General features: G+C 37.3%; 1 protein-coding gene across 1 annotated transcript in view; it reads left to right on the top strand.

Moving 5' to 3' along the window:
* Window positions 1-11,551: 11,551 nt before the first annotated feature.
* The window catches only part of LOC148362063 (unconventional myosin-IXAa-like), a 96,494-nt gene continuing 91,229 nt past the window's right edge, over window positions 11,552-16,816 (top strand). Inside the window, exon 1 of the mRNA XM_088339485.1 lies at window positions 11,552-11,804. The gene's annotated coding sequence lies outside the window, so the exon portion shown is untranslated. The remainder of the gene's footprint in view (window positions 11,805-16,816) is intronic.

Here is a 16,816-nt window from a genome sequence, read left to right as displayed (position 1 = left end):
TTTGCTGGAAATTGCTGGGATATTTTACTAAATGATATTTTTTTTACTTTTGCTCTCATTAAAGCCCCGGTGTGTCATGTTTGACCACTAGGTGGCACTGTATTGCCTTATGCAAAAGAAAACCAGATCCCCTTGTGTTTTTTTTTTCTATTTTTCCACATTTGGTCCCCTTAAGACCGAGAAATCATGTTCTTGGAGTTCCATGGGTAGAAGTTAAGAGGAAAGTCTCTCACTTCCTGGTCCTACTTTTTATGATTATTTTTGTTTGTCTTTGACTCAAAAACACATAGGGGGGTGTTTTTTTGTTTTTTTTAAATCTGGGGGTCAGCAATCAGCGGCTCTGGACCCTCGTGTGGCTCTTTAGCTCTCCCTTGTGGCACCCTCCCTTTAAAAAAAAAAAAAAAAAAAGGTTGATAATGGAAAAATAGATGTTTTTTGTAATGCAATGAACATGATGGATACAGTATGCATTGCTTTCTTTATAAGGCTTCTATAAAGGTTTTTTTGTTTGTTTTGTTTAGTTTTTTTGACTACTCCAAACATGATTTTTACATTTTGGGTTGCCAAAACGGGTGTTGCAAAAGTTTAAAACCAAAAAAAAAAAGACTTGATGTGACCTCCTCCTCCTCCTCCTCATTCAGCAGTTTTTGTGTGCCTCATTAGAAGTCTTAACGAGGAATGTGAATTTATTTGTATATAGGTTCAGAAACAATTTCAAAATAAAAGCTCAGGTGATGACAATGTCGGTATTATGCCATGACGTTCGATGCTGCAGGAGAAACGTTGCGCCTCTTTTATTTCTCGGGGGTGTCAAAGATGCGGCCCGCGGGAGCAAGCTGAGAGGAGAATGAGATGCAGTTTGAAAAGTGTCCACCGGATGTCGCCAAACGCACACTTTCATTCTCTGTCGCTCTCTCCTTTTTATCCGTATCGCTCTGTTTATCTCTCCCTCTCGTCTTCCATCTCTTTTCCCTTTTTTCTTTATCTCAGTCTTTCTCTTTATCGCTCTGACTTTCTTTTTTCCCCCTCCTCTGTGGCCCGCGGGCCAAAATGAGTTTGACACCCCTGACGCTTTTATTTTGGCGGGTCTAGTCGATGTGTATGTGTTTATAAGATGACAGTTAAACTATTTATTGTTGAGCTTTTGTTGATGATTCTTAGATGATGAGTGGAATTGTTGGTAAGGAGGAAATGATTGGGGAAAAACCCCAAAACCGAATAAAGTGTTTCCAAAAATGTCATTTGTAGTTTGTACTTTTTGAAGACGGCGTGAAAACCAAGATGGCTCCCTGTCACCATTTGAACCCTGTCCTGTCTGTCCCCTGTTCTCAGTCCGTCTAAGAACCTCCGTGTATACTAGGCAAGCCTTTTTCGACCGACTCCCACCTGTCCCGTTTTTGCTCCCGTCTGTCTCCTGCTAAGACCCGTTTTAATCCTGTCCACGTCTGCTCTCCCGTCCCAATTTACGACCCTTTTCTGTCCCCGACGACATCTACTCTCCCGTTCCGGCTTACGACTCTATTCCAACCCCGCACCTTACAATCTGTTTTTCCCGTCCCTGACAGCGCCATCGCTCATTACGGAAGATCCAATCCTGTGTTTGGATCACAATCCGAGTACGAGAGCGACGAGCTTCCCCCGCCTAGCTGGATCGTGGGCGCAGCCTTTCCTCTTTCCTTCAATAAAACTTGTGAAACGCCACGCAATTGGGTCCAGTTTCCGTTCTGGTCCTGACACAATATGCAGCCAACGAGTGCGATACAAATTGCATTTCAATGGATGAGATTCAAAAGGAAAACGCTACGATTCCTATACATGCAATATTTTGGACTGGTTTTCTATTGATGGCAGAAAATATTCATGATAATATGATTTAATATTGATGAAAATGTATGTATTATGAAAGCAGAACCAGATTGAATACAGGTTTGCCCAACTTAAATGTCCTTTTTTTATTCTATTTGCTTATTGCCTATTTTTATTCAAATCGTACATTTCTGTTTTAGTCTTGTCATTTTGTTGTGCTTGCTCTCGAGTCCTTTCCCCTTTTCTCCCTTTTTTCGCTCTTGTCTCTGTCTCATTCTCGCTTTCGCTCTCTCTCTCACTCTCGCTCGTTTTCTCTCTCTCTCTCTCTCTCTCGCTTTCTCTCTCTCTCTGTCTCTGTCTCTGTCTCTCTCTCGCTTTTTGTCTTTCTCTCTCTCGCTCTCTCTCGCTTTCCGTCTCCCGCTTTTTTTTCTATCTTTCTTTCTTTCTCTCTTTCTTTCTTTCTCTTTCTCTCTCTTTCTTTCTTTCTCTCTTTTTCTCTCTTTCTTTCTTTCTCTGTCTCTCTTTCTGTCTGTCTGTCTTTCTTTCTGTCTGTCGCTGTCTCTTTCTTTCTCTCTCTTTCTTTCTCTTTTTCTTTCTCTCTTTCTTTCTCTCGCTTTCTCTCTTTCTTTCTTTTTCTTGCTCTCGCTTTCTCTCTCTCCCCAATCTACTAGTCTGGCTCCGTGAGATTTTTTTCCTAGCCTGTGGCCCCCAACCTCAAATGAGTTTGACGCTTCTCAACTCAATGAGTGACTTTGCAACTTCCAACGTCCCCTAGCGGCCATTTAGTGAAGCTGCAACTCCAGTTTTCGCATTTTCTTTTCAAGTCAATTGAATTCCAATTCTCGTGCTTCAACTGAATCGAAAAATATAGAATACAGTTATTTATTTGATCAAAACTGATCCCATTGGGTTTACATTTCTTGGATAATGTTCAAATATTAAAGAATTCATTATAAATGGAAACATTAAACTGTGCGTAGATTTTCACCTCATGATTTTTTTCCACAATTAAGAATTCGTAAAAAAGTTCAGAAAATGACATCTACTTAAATTGAGGAAAATGATTTGCTGGTGGGAAATTTTAATCTGAATGTTGTATTTTTTTACGTCTACAAAAAAAAAGACATTAAGAAGAACATTCTCTAGATCATATAAAATTGGCATTTTTACAGTTGTTTTGTTATTTTACGAAGAATTTAAAAATGTGAAGAATAAACCAAATAATACAATAAAAATATTTTGCTGATGATTTATTTTTGTTCTTCTGGTTTTTTTAAATCTATTATATTTTTCTTCTCTGGTAGTTCAAAATTAACCAAATATAGGAAATAAATGAAACAAAAGACGGGGAAAATGATTAAATCAAAACGAAAAATATATATTGTCATTGTTTTTTTTTGAAACACCTTTACTGTTCTTTTAATTTGTGGTTTGACAAATGTATTGAACCTAACAGGCAATCAAAGATGAAATCAAATTTGTAAAACGAAAGAAACATACGACAATTACTGAATTAAAATGGTTAAAATATTTGAGTTTTTATTTTTGTATTCATGTATTTCTGTTTGAGAATAGGAGTAAATGTTTTGTATGCTTTGAAGCTATTGAATGACTTTTTTTTTTTTAATCAAACGAATTAAAATATTTCGATTTGACTTTGCTTGTAGATTGAGTTATTAGACGAGCAGCAAATTTTACCGTCAATATCAATACATTTTTAAAAATGTATCATTGTTTTTTAAATGGATTCCACCGCCTTATATATATATATATATATATATATATATATATATATATATATGCAATATGAAAATACTACAAAAATACTACTGTGGATATATATATATATATATATATATATATATATATATATATATATTGTATAAATGTATAAATTGGAAGTCCTTGAATTTAGACGTCACGGGCTTGGCTGTTGTCGCGTGCTTATGACGTCACAAACAGCCCTTTCCCGCCCATGAAAAAGATAAACACCTTTTTATTCGATGAAAATAAAATAATGAGTACGTTTTTAATACAATGAATACAATTTTGTATTTTATTTCGTCTGCTTTGATTGTCATTTCTAAAAGAACATGTTTTGTAACTCATGTTGTGACCACACGAGGGCAGCATTGCTTTGACTCTGACGCAAAAAAACGTAACCATGGGCGTAACTCGCCCGTTTTTGGGGGTGCTTAAGCACCCTCCCAAAAATGATATCATTTTTTAAAACGTTCTCCTCCTCGATAAAGCTCCAATATAATGGCAGGAGGAAACAAATCTAGAAAGAAACACACAGCATCGAAAATACTTCACTGCCTTGAAATGGTTCAGTCTATTGATTCATAGCACGCATCGTAGTATTTCTGCAGTAGTATTTTTGTGGTATTTTTTATAGTAGATCTTTTGTATCTGTAGCGATACTGAAGTCATAATGTTGTAATATTTTTGTAGTACTCCTGTAGTTTTATTTTTGTAGTATTTTTGTAGTTGTATTTTTTAGTATGTCCATAGTAGAATATTTGTAGTATATACATAGTATTTTTGTAGTATTACTTGAGTTGTATTTCTGCAGATTTTTGTCTTATTTTCCTATTTGTACTGTACGTGTATTGTGTAGTATTTCCACAGTAGTATTTTTGTAGTATTTCCATATTGTATATATATATATATATATATATATATATATATATATATACATATTTGTCTGTCATAATATTTACTAATAATTACTTTTGTATTATTTATATTGTAATATCTATGAAGCGGTATTATAGAGTTACTGTAGTTGTATTTTTGCAGTATTTCCTACTAGTATCTTTGAAGTATTTCTTAGGTATTTCCAATATTACTGTGGTTGTATTTTTGTACTTTGTATTTCTGTAGTGTTGTAGCATTGCTGTAGTATCACTGTAGTTTTATTTTTGTAATACATGTTGCAGCATTTCTGCAGTTGTATTTTTGGAAAATGTCTTAGTAGAATATTTGTAGTATATCTGTATTGTTTTCTTAGTAGTACTTGAGTTGTAGTTTTGTAGTATTCCTACAGTCAGCTTTTTGTAGTATTTCTATAGTGCTTTTATAATATTACTGTACTTCTATTTTGTAGTATTTCTACAGTAGTATGTTTGTAATAATTCCATAGTATTATTTTTTGTGTAATTCTGTAGTATTTTTGAAGTTTTGCTGTAGTTTGTAGTATTTACGTTGTATTATTTCCATATAAGTGTTTTTGTAGTATTCCTACAGTCAGCTTTTTGTGGTATTTCTATAGTGCTTTTATAATATTACTGTACTTGTATTTTGTAGTATTTCTACAGTAGTATTTTTGTAATATTTCCATAGTATCATTTTTATAGTAATACCGTAGTATTTTTGAAGTTTTGCTGTAGTTTGTAGGATTTATGTTGTATCATTTCCATAGAAGTGTTTTTGTAGTATTTCTACAGTCAGCTTTTTGTAGTATTTCTATAGTGCTTTTATAATATTAGTGTACTTCTATTTTGTAGTATTTTTGTAATATTTCCATAGTATTATTTTTCTAGTAATTCTGTAGTATTTTTGAAGTTTTGCTGTAGTTTGTAGTATTTATGTTGTATTATTTCCATAGAAGTGTTTTTGTAGTATTTCTACAGTCAGCTTTTTGTAGTATTTCTATAGTGCTTTTATAATATTAGTGTACTTCTATTTTGTAGTATTTTTGTAATATTTCCATAGTATTATTTTTCTAGTAATTCTGTAGTATTTTTGAAGTTTTGTTGTAGTTTGTAGTATTTACGTTGTATTATTTTCATAGAAATATTTTTGTAGTACTATATTTACTATTGATCATTGTATATACTGTATATATTCATTGTATTTTGAGTATTTTTGTCTGGTGGGCTGTAGTTTGCGCACCCTCAAAGCTCTTAAGCTAAACTGTCCTCTGAGATCAACTACAATTTATGTTGCACTTACTTATGAAACCACTGAGTAGCCTAGTAAATCTTCATGAATCATTTATTTCAAAAAAAATAATGCTAAAGGTAGAAGCAGAAAACACAATAACCATGGAAACGGAGCTTGTGAGGATCAAAAGATGTGAAGAAAGCTCTTAAAAGCTCATTTTGCATGTCTGTTAATAAGGCGATTAAAGCAGGGATTTTTTTTAAGGGTATGACTATCCTGAGGAGGAAATGTGCATCCACCTGCTACTCCACTGATCCCTCTCACACCAAAGGTAAACATCATTTCAATTTTTTTTTTACATGTGTGTTTATTTAGAATGTTATTGAATCAAATACATGTGTATTCCACTTAAGTAGTACTATTTTGCTATTTGAAGGTTTTTATACACTTTAGAGGGGGAATGCATGAGTTGATTAGCATACGTTTTGGTCCCCTGCTATACAGCAACTGGAGTGCCACGACCTCTTTAAAACGGATTCGTGTCGTATCCTGGACTCTACCGTACTCGTGTTTTGTGACAGAACATATTCAATTTTCATTCGAGCACCTAGAACTTAAGAAGAAGAAAAAAAGGACAGGTGGTACTGTGGGTTTTTTGGGGTCTGGTCTCATTTTTCAGCCCTCCTGTCTGACTTTTGCCAGATTTTCCAGTCTGATGTTTTGACACCTCCAGCAATGACACACGCTCCTTTATTTTCTCCCATTTTATGAGCATAAACCGGGTGTGGGAAAACTACGGCCCGTGGGCCACACGCGGCCCGGCAGGCTTTTGAATCCGGCCCTCCAAACAAAATTTGTTTAAAAAAAACAACGACAAGGGTAAATAAAAACATGTTTTTTTTTGTTGCCAACTTTGTCCCCAGTGTCCCTTTGTGTGTAAGAAAGGAATACTACTACAGTACTATTATACTACTAATAATAATAAAACAGAAATACAACTACAAAAATATGACAAAACTACAAGGCAAATACTACATGATTTCTACAGAAATACTTCTAAAATACTACCATATGATTACTTCAAGAATAATTTGACACTAATACTACAAACATACCACTACAATAATACTATAATACAAAAACACAACTAGAAAAATATTACTACTGTAATAGAAATACAGAAGTATTACATCAGAAAATACTGCAGAAATTCTACAGAAATACTCTTAAAACACTACTTTGGAAATACCACAAATGCCTTGACAGTAATACTACAAATATACCACCACAGTGATATGATAATACAAAAACACCACTAGAACAATGTTACTACAGAAATACCACAAAAATATGAATACAGAAGTATTAGGACAGAAATACTGCCCAAATACAACTACAGCCAAACCACAAAAAAATCTACTGATGAAATATCACAAGAAGAAAACTACAGTAATACTACAAAAAAATACTATCATCTGTTTTACCTCTTCCAGTACATAACTGCAAACGATACTGCTGTTTGTGTTCCAATACTGCTTTTCTCCCCTTAAAACCTTCAAAAGTCATTTTGTAGTATTACTGTAATTTCATTTTTGTACTATTTCTGCAGTAGTATTTGCATCCTGGTATTTTTGAAGCATCTCTGTGGTATTTGCACAGTATTTTGTAGTATTTCCATTGTTATTTTTTTTGTGTGGTAGTATTAATGTAGTATTTCTGCTGCCATATGTTTCTGGTCATATTTTTGTAGTATTTCTGCCATAATATTTCTGTAGTAGTATTTTTCAAAGTATTACCGTTGTGGTATGTTTCCAGTATTTATTTAGAAGTATTTTTAAAGTAATTCTGTATTTCTGTGGTATTTCTGTTGTAATATTTTAGTGGTGGTATCATAGTTTTTTTTCATAATATTTCTTTTGAAGTATTTTTTTTAATTATTGAATTACTGTAGTATTGTTTTGTTGTATCTCAATATGGTATTTTTGAAGTATTTCCATTGTTTGTTTTTTTGTTGTACAAATGCAATAGCGTGGGAGTGTTAACGTAGTATTTCTGCTGTAATATTTTTCTAATAGTATTTTTGTAGTATTTCTGCCATAATATTTCTGTAGTAGTATTTTTCAAAGTATTACTGTTGTGGTATGTTTCCAGTATTTATTTAGAAGTATTTTTGAAGTAATTCCGTATTTCTGTGGTATTTCTGTTGTAATATTTTAGTGGTGGTATCATAGTTTTTTTTTCATAATATTTCTTTTGAAATATTTTTTTAATTATTGAATTACTGTGGTATTGTTTTGTTATATCTCAATATGGTATTTTTGAAGTATTTCCATTGTTTGTTTTTTGTTGTACAAATGCAATAGCGTGGGAGTATTAACGTAGTATTTCTGCTGTAATATTTTTCTAATGGTATTTTTGTAGTATTTCTGTCATAATATTTCTTTAGTAGTATTTTTCAAAGTATTACTGTTGTGGTATGTTTCCAGTATTTATTTAGAAGTATTTTTGAAGTAATTCTGTATTTCTGTGGTATTTCTGTTGTAATATTTTAGTGGTGGTATCATAGTTTTTTTTTCACAATATTTCTTTAGAAGTATTTTTTTTTAAATTATTGAATTACTGTAGTATTGTTTTGTTATATCTCAATATGGTATTTTTGAAGTATTTCCATTGTTTGTTTTTTTGTAGTACAAATGTAATAGCGTGGGAGTATTAACGTAGTATTTCTGCTGTAATATTTTTCTAATAGTATTTTTGTAGTATTTCTGTCATAATATTTCTTGAGTAGTATTTTTCAAAGTATTACTGTTGTGGTATGTTTCCAGTATTTATTTAGAAGTATTTTTGAAGTAATTCTGTATTTCTGTGGTATTTCTGTTGTAATATTTTACTGGTGGTATCATATTTTTTTTTTTCATAATATTTCTTTTGAAGTATTTTTTTAAATTATTGAATTACAGCAGTATTGTTTTGTTATATCTCAATATGGTATTTTTGAAGTATTTCCATTGTTTGTTTTTTTGTAGTACAAATGTAATAGTGTGGGAGTATTAACGTAGTATTTCTGCTGTAATATTTTTCTAATAGTATTTTTGTAGTATTTCTGTCATAATATTTCTGTAGAAGTATTTTTGAAGTATCACAATAGCAGTATTTTAAAAAAAAAAACCTTGGTAAAGAAAACTATCTTGTTAAAAAAAACTTATAAAGAAAAAGCATGATCGAAACTAGGGGTTTAAAGCATGTGGCTCGGGGGCCAATCGAGGCCCCTTGGATGATAGTTTGAGGCCCCGGAACGTAATATGAAAATTGAACTCTTGAGTAGTTATCCAAACAGATACCAGTACACAAAATTCCCATTTTTTTTGCAAAAAAAATAAATTAAAAAAAAGAATAGGACTACTCTACCTTTAAGGGACAGTATTTAGCACCATCTAGTGGTAAAAAAAAGTTTCATCCATTAAAAAAATGATATTGATTTAAATCTTAAGCAAAAATACATGAACTACGATCCAAACTTGCACGTTTTTAAAAAGTGAGGGTCTTTTTTTGACGTAACATCGGCCTCACCTACAGTTAGCTGACATAAATGTCCGACATCTTGCTGCTACGGGTACCTGAAATAGGCAGAAACGGGGCAGTGCCATCACTCTGAGTCTCTGTCATTTGTATTCCGCCTAGAGCAGGGGTGTCAAACTGGTTTTAGCTGGGGGCCACAAATGCTACAAAAAAAATATCACGGGGGCCGAAATAGTAAGTTGAAGAGAAAGAGAGAGGGAGAAAAAGAGAGAGAAAGAGAGGGAAGGAAAGAGAGAGCGATAAACAGATAGGGAGAACAAGGGAGACAGAGTAACAGTGAGAGAAAAAGAGAGATATGAATGGAGAAGGGGGAAATGAATAGAGAGAGAAAAAGAAAGTGAAAAAAGAGAAAGATAAAAAGATGAGAAGCGAAACGACATAAAGAAAAAGAGTCAGCAGAAGAAAAACAGACAAAGTGAGGTGAGAGAGAGAGAGTAAGAGGGGTTGAAAAAGGGAAAGAAAGAGGGTGAGAAAGAAAGAGAATTAAAGTGTAAATTAGAGAAAATTGAAAGAGAGCAAGACAGAGAAAAAGAAAGAGTGAGAGAGTGAGAGAGAAAAGAGAGAGAAAGAGAGGGAGGGAAAGAGAGACGGATAGGGAGAACAAGGGAGACAGAGTAACAGTGAGAGAAAAAGAGAGAGCAGAATAGAAATATGAATGGAGAAGAAGGGGGAAATAAAGAGAGAAAAAGAAAGTGAAAAAAGAGAAATATAAAAAGAATAAGAGAAGCGAAACGACAGAAAGAAAGAGTCAGCAGGAGAAAAAGAGACAAAGTGAGGTGAGAGAGAGAGGGGTGTTGAAAAAGGGAAAGAAAGAGAATTAAAGTGTAAATGAGAGAAAATAGAAAGAGAGCAAGACAGAGAAAGAGTTAGAGAGTGAGAGAGAAATAGAGAAAAGAGAAAAAGAGAGAGAAAGAGAGAGAAATAAATAAAAAAAGATGTGAGTCAGAGAGAAATGGAGAAATACGACCACAATTGTTTTGCAAGTGTTAACTGGCTCGGGTGACATCCGGTAGAAATATTTAAAACGACAGCTCATTTTCCTCTTGCGCTTCTCTCACTGCTGTCTTGTGGGCCAGATTTAAACCATTGGTGGGCCTGATCTGGCCCGCGGGCCGCCTTTTTGACACCTGTGGCCTGGAGCAGGGGTGTCAAACTCATTTGAACTCTGGGGCCACACGATACAACAAACATTCTCTCGGGGGCCGGAATAGTAGATTAAAGAGACAGAAAAAGAGAGATAAAGAAATAAGAGACAGAAGGAGGGAAAAGGAGAGAGAGCGGGACAAAGAAAGAAAAAGAGAGAGAGGGAGAGAGCGGGAGAAACAATAGAGATAAAAAGAGAAATCGTGAGAGAGGGGGAAAGAAAGGGAGTGGAAGAAAGAAATCCAAAGAGAAATAGAAAGACAGAAGGAGAGAAAAGACAAAAGAAAGGGTGAAGGGTGTGAAGAGAGAAAAAGAAGAGAGAAAGGGAAAAAGGGAAGTTAGAGCACAATAAGTTTAAAAGACAGAGAGAGAAAGAGACAAAGAGAAATAAAGGAAGAAAAAAGAGACAGAGAGTGAAAGAGACAGAGACTGGGAGAAAAGGGGTGGAAAAGAGAGAGAGAAAGAGAGAGAGAGAGACAAACATTCTCTCGGGGGCCGGACTAGTTGATTAAAGAGAAAGAAAAAGAGAGATAAAGAAATACGAGAAAGAGGGAGGGAAAAGAAGAGAGAGAGGGAGAATGTGAGAAACAGTGAGAGAATGGGGAAGAAAGAGCAAAATGAATCCAAAGAAAAGTAGAGAAAAGAGAAGGGGAGAAAGAGCAAAGGGGAAAGAAAGAGAAAAGGAAAAAAGGAAGAGAGAGCCAAATAAGGTAAAAAGACACCGAAAGAGACAAAGGAACAAAGAAAGAGAAAAAGACAGTGAAAGAAATCCAAGTACAGTGTCTTTGTGTGAGGCACCTGGCTTTGGCAACATCAAGTGGACCTATTTCAACCTGCAGCTTGTTTTTCTCTTGCGCTTCTCTCACTGTTGTTTTGCGGGCCGGATCTAAAACATCGGTGGGCCTGATCTGGCCCGCGGGCCGCCTGTGGCCTAGTGCTTTGTAGCACTTGTTTTCCCTTCCATTGGAGAATGCGGCGACCTCTAGCGGTGGAATGACACACCCCTTTTCTTTGAGGACGGACGGGACCCCATCTTCCTCGGACCCCAGTCGGAATCCCTATCTGCTGTCAATCGCAGTGGGCGTGTCTTTTCCCCGCCCTCGGCCCCGCCCCTACTTCCCCGTTTCGTCCCTCCGCGCGTGCACGCGCGCGCCTGTCGGCCACGCGCACCCTCTTCTTCTCCGTCGACGTTGACGCGAGTGACGTCAAGTCACGGCGACCGCTGCGGACTGTACCGAGATCGAGACCCCCGTGCGGAGAAAAAGGCGTCCATTCCATTCCTTTGATTCCATTTCGGGGGGCTTCTTTGACCCTCCATGGTCGGCGCTTCGGAGCTTCGGCGGCGGCGGCGTCTCGTGGTGGCGTTTCGGTGCCGGGGGAGGAAAAAGGTCAGTGGCTGAAAACCCCCCCCTCCCCTAAAATCTACACCTCCTTCCTTCCTTCCTTCCTTCCATTTTTTTGCTTCTCCTTTCTTTTCGGGGGCGATGACGTCACAGAAAAAGATGCTAGCGCCCCCCCAACCTTGTCGCCGTATGAATGTCACCATGATTTCTGACGTCATTTGCGCATTCCGCCCCCCACCCCGTCGTTTTTATGCGGGGGTGGGAAAAATACAGCCCAGGGGCCACGTGCAGCCCTCCAAATCAAATGGGACAAAATATAACGACAATATCGGTTGGTAGGTTGGTGTGTCTTGGGCAAGTACAGCCTGGCTGCGCCCATATATCAAATGTAGTAGTTAAAAACAGTGACCAGTTAGTTGAATTTTCTTATATTGCGACAAAAAAAGATTACGATAGAAATACTACTACAATAATGATATAATACAGAAATACTACCTCATAAATATTACAAGCTTTGTGTGCCTTGGGCAAGTACAGCCTGGCTGCGCCCATATATCAAATGTAGTCCTTAAAAACAGGGACCAGTTAGTTGAATTTGCTTTTATTCCGACAAAAAAAGATTACGATAGAAATACTACTACCGTCATGATATACTACAAAAATACTTCGACATAAATATTACAAGCTATATACTACAAAAATACAGCAATACTACAAAAATACGACAAAAAATACTACTGTGGAAATATTTCAAATTGCTTGTACAGAGTTACCACTACAGAAATATTAAAACAGAAATACTACAAATAAATGTACAGCAATACTACCAAAGTCAGAGTGCAGAAATACTAAATGAACAATAAAAAAAACTACAGTAAAAGGAGAATACTACTACAGAAATACGACAACAGAAATCAATCAATAATCTATCTATCTATCTATCCAATCATGTCTATCTATCTATCTATCTGTCCATCCGTCCATCCATCCACCCCCCACCTACCGATCTATCTATCTATCTATCTAGACATCTATCTAGACATCTATCGATCTAGACATAAATCTATATAGACGTCTATCTATCTAGACATATCTATCTATCTATCGATCTAGACCTCTAGACATCTATCTAGACCTCTAGACATCTCTCTATCTAACTATCTAGACATCTAGACATCAATCGATCTATCTAGACCTCTATCTATCCAACTAGACCTCTATCTATCTATCTATCTATCTATCTATCTAGACATCTAGACATTGATCTACCTAGACATCTATCTATCTAGACATAAATCTATCTAGACGTCTATCTATCTAGACATATCTATCGATCTCGACCTCTAGACATCTATCTAGACCTCTATCTATCTATCTATCTATCTATCTATCTATCTATCTATCTATCTATCTATCTATCTATCTATCTATCTATCTATCTATCTATCTATCTATCTATCTATCTATCTATCTATCCAATCATGTCTATCTATCCAATCATGTCTATCTATCTATCTATCTGTCCATCCGTCCATCCATCCACCCCCCACCTACCGATCTATCTATCTATCTAGACATCTATCTAGACATCTATCTATCTAGACATCTATCTAGACATCGATCTATCTAGACATAAATCTATATAGACATCTATCTATCCAGACATATCTATCTATCTATCTATCTATCTAGACATATCTATCTATCTATCAATCTAGACCTCTAGATGCGCAAGGGGAAACGTTGCGTGCAAGCAGAGGGCACCCGATCCCTATCGTGCCAATGCGCCTTATGTAGTGTTAGATACAGAAATAGAACCGGCTACGGAGACCGAAATCCTATATTTAAGGCGTTCTTTTAAAATGGCAACTCTATTACTCGACCTGTCTTGTGGCACACGGTTTTGCATCTTCTGAAAAATGTCACCCTCGATCCATCCATCCATTATCTGCACCGATTATCCTCAGTAGGGTCGCGGGGGTGCTGGAGCCCATCCTAGATATCTTCGGGCAGTGGGCAGGGGACACCCTGAACCTAGGGACAATATTATGGACCGGCCAATGAACCTGACATGCATGTTTTTGGAATGTGGGAGGAAACCGGAGTGCCCGGAGGAAATCCACGCAAGCACGGGGAGAACATGCAAACTCCACACAGGAGGTTCGATCTCATGACCTCAGAACTGCGCCGCACACGCGCTAACCACTGCGCCGCCGTGCTGCCCCTGAAAAATGTCGCGTGGATTCTAAATGATTCCTGTTTGTGAAATTCTGAATTTGCACTCGCGATGCTGACAATATGCTTGCTCATGGGCGTCATCCCGCCTGAATTATTGAAAAGGAGCGCTCGGATGTTGCATGTTCACACGGGATTTCATTTTTTTTCCCTCGCTGGCATCTGTCAGAAGGATGTGCACGGCACGCTCGGCGCTACTTACATAATAAGGCAAATGAAATGTTCATGTCAGCAGAGAGGACGGCGATGCGAAGAGGAGCGGGTCTCCGGCGAGAAGGGGGGGGGGGGGGGGGGGCTACACCTTTTCATAGTACGAAATTGTAACAACTCCGTCCCGGCAAATGTTAAAAAAATACAAAATGTAACTTTTGGAAAACAACCTTGTTGCATGCGATTTTCTGTCACGAACCAGGTCAGGAAACAGGAATGGAGAACCCAATCGCGTAACGTACTCACAGTTTATTAGGGAGAGGAGGAATGCACGCACACTCGATCCGGGGATCGATGGTCGCGGAAGTGGATTGAAATCCAAAGAAAAGAGTTGTCAAAATCAAACAGATCAGGCCAAAAAAACAAAACCGGATCAAACACAGGCAAATTCACAGAACAAGGCATTTCACACAGAGTTTAACAGGAGTCGTACAGACGCTCTGACAACTAACGGCTCAAAGGGCCGCGTTTAAGTACTCCCAAGGAGCAATCTGTCAACGCGTTTCAGCCGGTGTCCGTGGGCGGGGCCGATTGGGCGCCGTGGCAACCAAGACAGAACCTGGCGCCACGCGGCTGGGACCAATTGGGCGCCATGGCAACCGTGACATTTTCCATTTTAAAAGAAAAGTGCCATTCTCTGCTTGTTTTGCTTTTAGGGAGAACATGCAAACTTACCTCGAGTCGAGGTTTTTACCGAACAAGTATAGATCTGAAGATAAAAGCAGAAATGTAGTTGAATGAATGGCCTTTATTGCTATTATAGAACAAACTTGGAGGGCTTCCCCTTTTGGAGAAAGAAAGCGATTTAGAGAGCGGCTGGCTAGCTGGTCTCCTCAATGATTTGAAGTAATAGAGTCGCAAGTGTAGCGGTTTCCCACGAGTTGTAGCTCAAGGTCATCCGTTTCATGGGTAATGGATCCGGCGTTGGTGAGATACAGGCTTAGGCACTATTGCCTTCTCTCCCGACACCGTCCTGGTCGCTGCCCAAACCTGGAGTTTGTCGTATATCCTGTCAAATAAATCAATTAAAGGATGAATATAAATGTGTTTAGTACATGAATAGATTCTCATTCTATTCTTTGAATGATTTTCTTAAAAATAATGACCAAGACTTGACCAGATTTTGTTTTTGTCCATGAAGCCCATGAATTGGAATTGAATTATTTGAAAAGATATTAACTCATTATGTTTATTACTATGTTATTACAAGGTTTATCATTAAAAATAAGGTTGTCTAGAGTGTTGGGAATTCATTATCAAAATGTACCGTTTACCAAATTGTTCCAATGAGTTATCTGACTCTATTAACCAAACACAACCTACATTTATTTTCCCTAACAATTTAACTAAATGTACTCCATCGAAAACAGCCGAATTAGTTACGTTGGGGTCTGTGGGAAGCCTTTTTTCCTAAAGTCCTTTAGCTTTCTCCTATTGGCCATCTTCTCCCCGCATAATGGTGTGCCAGCTCCTCCCATGGGCGTGCCAAGGAAGCCCCCTGGGCTTCACCATCTCATAAACGAGCGTCTCAATATCTGGGGTCCTCAAAACAACACCGAGCCTTTCTGCGTCAACAGCGTCTGGGTGTGCTGATTATCTTATCAGCCGTACGTCCAGTTCCTGCTGTTCCTGTAAACAAAATCTTCCAACAGCCTGCCCTGACCTTGTACTACAGTGAATATATTTTGCATTCAATGTAATTTGTATTTAATCGTACAAAATCCTTCAAGAGTTGGTCAACCAATATAAAACTAATTTGACTAGAAAATCACAATGACCCAGCACCCATCGGTACGCCATTTTCAGAACATCCTCAGTGGGCACCAAGTTTGGAGACTCCTAAACGAGCCTATCGCAGTCGCGCACGCGCTTCTTTCAAACTTTGCCTCTCCCTTATTGGCCAGTGCCGTTAAAACTTGGCTCTGATTGGCCGGCGCTCTTCGAACCCGAACAGTGAGAGTTCTGGTTGGCTAAACTGGCCGTCCTTCAAGTAACAAAGGGAAAACACGGAGGTATATATCCTTGACAATACGCAGTGTCTTGCGATGACATTGCATTACATCATAACGTCATATTGATTCGATTTTGCTTGATCAGCAGCCATCTTGGATGATTATTTCAGTTAATATCGGCATAAATATCGGTTTTGGAAGCAAAAAGCTTTATTGAGAGAGCCCTTTGAGACAACCCTACGTTGATGCATTCAGTGTTGCGTGAACTTTGGAGTTCTTCCCCTTTCTGATGCTGATTTTTGTTTTTCTTCACCTCTGACCGATTTCACTCTCAGTACTTGTTCCTCTTTTTTTAGTCTCACGTATGTCGTAACACATTGAGAAATCCATTCTGGACTACATCCAAAATGGTTTGCGCATAATGCTAAAGGTATATATTCTTCTTGCTGTCGCCATCTTCTGGCTAAAATCATCATTGCAGCCTCTGTTAAGATGCTTATATTACGTGTAGACGTGCTCGAATAAACCCCTTTTTTCATCTTTTTTTGGCATTTAGACTGTAGTAGGAACAGCCCTTTTCTTATTTTCACCATTTTCATCCTACAATGAAAGAAGACCTCAAGCACGATGCGTGAAAAAATATGTCCAACACCTCCGCCT

Source organism: Urocampus carinirostris, chromosome 7, assembly GCF_059441175.1.
Source record: "Urocampus carinirostris isolate Australia breed hairy pipefish chromosome 7, RoL_Ucar_1.0, whole genome shotgun sequence".
Lineage (NCBI taxonomy): Eukaryota > Metazoa > Chordata > Actinopteri > Syngnathiformes > Syngnathidae > Urocampus > Urocampus carinirostris.
Note: the sequence above shows the minus strand (reverse complement) of the source record. Positions and strands in the feature narration are given on the sequence as shown.